We start from the raw sequence: 6,000 nt of genomic DNA on the forward strand, positions 1-6,000 counted from the left end.
CAATATGGTTTTGTGTCATATATATGAATGATACATATACCAAATTAGTCAGATTCATATAATATATACTATAAATTCTGTCCTGAATTTATATTGTTGAATTTGTATGGTTAGAGCTCTCGATTCGAGCCGTGGGTATGAAAATTTTTTTGGTAAGGAGTGCTACCCCCGAATGGGGCCTTACCCGGCGTGAATCCGGATTAGTCGAATTCCAATGTGCGTTCCGGACACCGGATGTAAAACCAAAAAGAATAAATTTGTATGTTTTTATGTGACAATAACATATTGTACTTAATATGATCCATTGATCCCTAGCTCTATACGACCATCAAAAAATATGGCGTACTGGATGAAACTATTCTTCTTTAATTTAATCACAACCTCGACATTGAAAAATATGGCGTACTGGATGAAACTGCTTCTTCTTTAATTTAATCACAACCTCGACATTGAATTTTGGATATGAAAAATCTTTGATAGAAAGTGCTACTCACAGAATAGGTCCTATGTAGCGCACGTAACTCGAACTCCATTGAGTGTATCAGGGACACGAGGAGAAAAAGAACCTAGCTCTATATGGAGTAAGAGTACGACTAAATACCTCCAAAGTGGAAATTAGATCTTACTTTTTGTGGTAATTACTGTACCATAGGGTCGTTTGGTGTGAGGTATAAGAGATAAATAGTTTCGAGATAAAATGAAGGATTATTTTATCCCATGTTTAGTTTGAAGTACTAGTTTATATCGGGAATACTTATCCCACCATTTACACCATAATAATGAAATAAGTTATCCCACATGCATGATAGAATAACTAATACCGGATTATCCCGAGATAACTAATGTCGAGATTAATTATCCAGGAGAACTCCTTTCCAACCAAACCACTTTAGGGCAGTGAATTACAATTGGGACAACACAAAATAAAGACAATTTTTTTGATGCGTGAAAGTAGGAATATATAACACTTTCACAGCATGGGGAGGACCACCCCTTCATATTTCATTTTCACCCTATAAAAATATACGTAAAGGCCGTTGAATTGTAAAGTCTAACATTTTCTTTTCTTTTTAATGAATTTTAAGCTTTTCTAAAATATTATTTTAATATAGAGCCTTTACATGCACAGAATATCAGTATTAAATAACACAAGAGATGTATAAATAAAAATAAAAGTTTTTTAGTATATGATCGTTTTCTGCAGTTTCAAAATTATAAGTCTGTATAGGATATCATTTACTCCATCTCAACGGTCTCATTTACAATGAACAGTGCATGTGAAGTTCCAAGACCATTTAGAAAAGAAACTGAACATGACCTTCGTACAGCGGCAGACCAAGATTTAGGGATTGTGGGTGCCTTAGAAGGTTCGAACACATATTGTTATAGTTTGTGATTCAAATTCTGTTGATCCGGCCTTAAAAGGTTCACGGTGTGACCCATGTTTGTAATTTTTTGTGGGGTCTGTGGTGGTAGCGTATGGATCAGGGGTATGGACCTATATGCTTTTGGGCCTAAGATTTATTTGTACGCACGTATTATATAAGTGCGATTTAGTGGGTTGTTTTTCGTGTGGTTAAAATACGTCATTGAGACTACGTCTCCTTCATTGTACTCCTCTCCATTATAATGAAAATCCTCCTCTGCCCGTGGTCTTTTTCGCAAGAGTTTCCACGTAAATCTGTGTGTCTTCTTCTTCTTGTTTTCTTTTGCTTTGTGGTATTGCTTATTCTGCTCGAATATAACACACATATCGATATCTAAAGTTTCGAGGTTCCGCCTGCAAACCAAAACACCCATCTATCTTCTTAGTTTAATGGGTGTTTTTCTCCATCATATACCAATTTTTATACATTTCTTACATAATTATACTTAATTTGTATCGAACTTTATAGGTACCGGAGCACCACAAATTATCCACCCCTGCCTACGTATACAACTGGAGCTAGGGGCGGAGCTACGGTATAACATACAACACATACGAGTATGGGTTAATAACTTTTAGTTAAATTTTGCATTTGCGTTTGATAATCCATTAAATATGTAAAATATTTAATAACGAATCTAATAGCTAAAACAAGATATGAATTCGACGAAATGCTTAATTTACTTAATTTCTGAAACAAGACATATGAGAATGATCCCATACATCGAAATAAAAGGGTACCAAATATAATGAAATAGAAAAGTGAACAGAAAAAAATTCAAAATATACTTAAATGTTGGCGAAATTTATTGTAACACGTCTCAACTTTGCGGAGATCCTATGACCCCCTCAACTATTTATTACCGTATTTCTCTGAAGTATATTTTCCTAACTGGACCAATGCGTGAGTTTGAAGTGGTTCGGACAGCTGGACAAATATATGTCATAAAGATATGATACCCCCTCCGTCCAATACTATCCGTCTCAATTTGACATTGCACATTGATTAAGAAAAAAAATTAATAGCATGACTACTTTACCATAATATCCCTATTAAATGATATATATATTTTAATATGGAGAAAAAATAATTAATACTAAGGGTAAAAAAGAAAATCAAATGTCTTATCTTGATTAATGAAAAATGACAAGTAAAATGAGAAATTAAATTAAGAAATTTGAAACGAGTAAAATAAGATGGAGGGAGTAATAAATAGTCAAAGAGATCATATGACTCCTCTAAAATTGGGACATGTATAATAAATTTCGTCAAAATTTAGATATATTTCTTAATCTTTTCCGTAGAGGAAAATATTGATTCCGACAATACTCAAATTAATGTCACTTTGAGCCAAAGAAAGAGTTAATAAGGATGACAAACAGTAATAATTAGCTTTGACTGTCTATTAATCCAAAGACAAAGTCACAAAATTCGGCTAGACAAATTATGTAACATTAGTGTAGGATATCATTACGGCATGAGTTGCGATAGAATGATTAAAAATTTTTCACATTTAATTAAATATTTTGAATTCGATCTCTTGAGAATAAAAAAATATAATGTGCTTTGATGTCGCCACAGAAATGTATCTTGCAGTGTATAAATTTAAATTCAATTAAATTTCATTACAATATAGATATCGGACATTAGATACATTATTATATATATGTAATTAGTCCAGCAGAAAATGTTCCACTGAAGCTACGTACAAAGTAGGGAACTTTTGGGCATCATCATCATTTTAAAAAGACAGCAAGATTAGTCAGTAAACACATAAAATCCCACCGCAGTTATGGTTTAAAAGTTCCAATAGTCACATGATGTTTTCACTTAGCTTTACGTAGTACCCCAACCTAGTTGGAAAATTTAATTATTTATAATGATGTGGTCAACATATATGATGATAGGAAAAAGCCTAATATATTCATGAGTCATTGCTGTATATAGGTGTCAGTATGTTAGCTAGTTAGCTTAGTAGTTTTGTTTATGTTATTATTTGTTGTGTTAATACCTATTGTTTCTGATGCTTATACTATGTCTTTTGGACTGTAATCTGTTTTGAGCTGGGAATCTATCAGAAACAACGTCTCTATCCCATTTCTAACGTAGTAATATGGACTGCATACACTTACCTTTCCACTACTAATTTGTGAAAATATATCGGATATATTGTTGGTTTTGTATTATTAATTTCCTTCATCTGTGTGCGTTCTGTTGATGTCACACTAGATAATTGTCAGTGGATGTTGGCCAACTTGCATGGTGAATGGAGCTAATGACATGAGACAAAAATTCTACTAAAAAAGATAAGAAAAAAAATAGGAATATCAAAATTGAGATTTAAAATAATTTTTGAGCCGTTACGTGGTTGTTAGCCTAGAGATACACTTATGTCAAGAATACATTGCAAAATAATTGTTACTTTTGGAATTTGGCAAAAATTAGTACGTACTATATTCAAGACACATTTAGGGCACTTATTTTGGGATGGATGAAGTATTGAAGAAAACGAATATTTAGCGTAACTCAATTAAAAAAGATACTAACTCTTTATAAGAGGGAAATTGTCCAAGATTATATAAAGAGTCCACACATCCTTACATCAATAAATGTGGAACTCGACACAATAAAAATTCAATAGAATACTTCAAATATGCACAAGCTGATCCAGACACAACCGTGCCCTTGCTTTAATTTTGGAAATTCAATGACAAATGCGCGCGGCAAAATGGTTTCAATGGTAACAAATCAGTGATCCGAACAGCAAAAAAAAACAACAACAAGAAGAACCTTAAAATCTGTGCTGATAAAAAAGGATTTTGGTATGGTGAACCTTTTTTCAGTGTCCAAATTAAAGCATCACTGCTTAAAAAGATAGTCATTTTGTCTAGTTGGGAGACTAAAAAGAAGTTGTTTTGATAGTTGAAATGACTAGAGCAGCAGTATAAAATCAAGTGAAATCCCTCATAAAAGTTAGTAAAGCCTGCATTTTTGTTACCTGCTAGCAGGTGCATTCGAAGTTCCGGAATGTAAACGATTCTTTTTGAACAAACTGACAATGTTAAATTCAAATAAAAAATTTTAGATGGTAAACGATAGGTCATCAATTACATTTTGTTTCCTTTTTAAAAGTTGTACAAATATAACCCTTACGATTGACAAAATATCAAACTATCGTTTACACAAAATTTTAAGAAACTCAAAAGTATTGAAAGCATGGATTGTCATTGCTCAAGACCAACAAAAAAGGAGATATAGAAAAAGGGGGAAAGGACGTGGGCTGACCACTTTAGAAAAAAAAAAGGCCCACAATTTGAAAATGTAGATAACTGTAGCTAGTCGACCAATTTATTTTCCTCTTTTAGCCATTGACGTAGTCGGCCACATGCAGTTTTTATATCCAATTGATACACTTTTATACTACACTGAAACAATTTTATACCACATTGATACACTTTTATACTAAATTGATACACTTTTATACAACGTTGATACAGTATATATACCACAGAAATACACCTTTTACAGAGAAAATTTGTGCAAGCATATACAGTAGCTATACCAAATTCATACACCTTTTCAAATGGATTGAGAAAAATTAGTGCATGTTTTTATGTACGTACAACTCCATATTTTCAAATCAAAGGAAAGGGAGAGTTGATAGAAAGAAAAACAGATAGAGATCGGAAGTGAAGAAGAAAGAAATGAGAGAGTTTTTCCAATGAAATTGCCACCAGAAAGCTACATTAATCGCTGATTGTTACTGGTACGACAAAATCGTCGCTGAAAGTCCATCAAAAACGTCAACCAGCCACCACCCTATCGAAAAATGAACCCACCTGAAAACCATCAAAAATCGGTCAAATGGATAGAAATGAGGTTTTGAAATCCCTTTATTTTTATTTCAGCTGAGTGGCTATTTTCGTCGTTTCCCGCAGAAGAAAAGGCCTAATTTGTTATTCAGGCCCAGAATGGTACTGAGTAAATGTAAAAGGGCTACAGTTGACCTCATAACATGAGAGTAAGATACACGCAACATGTTTTTCTAGTAGGAAAATTTAGTTAATAAAGGAAACACAAGTCCCTATAATGCAATATACTTTATTTAGTCTCAAATTATTTGGCATGTTTATTTTTTACACATTTTTTAAGAAAAAGTTAATAAGGGATACAAATTGAATAATATGATATTATTTAATCTTGATTAGATGAATCTTCTTTTATTAATATGGGTATATTTGGAAAGATATGATTAATTATCCATTAATTCTTAAACATATCAACTATTTTGAGACAATTTTCTTTAGCAAACTTGCAAATTAATTTGAGACGGAGGGAATGTAAGCTATAGCTGAACATATTTAAATTTCTAGCAATAGTTAGTCTCGTAGTAAACATTTTTTTCTCGAAATTAGATTATACTCCAAAAGATCATCAGTCTATTTCAGTTAATTACTTGTCTTTCAATACTTTGAGTTCCTCAAATTAGATTTTAATTGCACATGCAACACCGTTATAGGTTTCCTTCTCTTTGGTGAAATCTTGATTTCACTTTTCAAGAAATATTCATTTC

The sequence above is a fragment of the Capsicum annuum genome, chromosome 1 (genome assembly GCF_002878395.1).
Source record: "Capsicum annuum cultivar UCD-10X-F1 chromosome 1, UCD10Xv1.1, whole genome shotgun sequence".
NCBI lineage: Eukaryota > Viridiplantae > Streptophyta > Magnoliopsida > Solanales > Solanaceae > Capsicum > Capsicum annuum.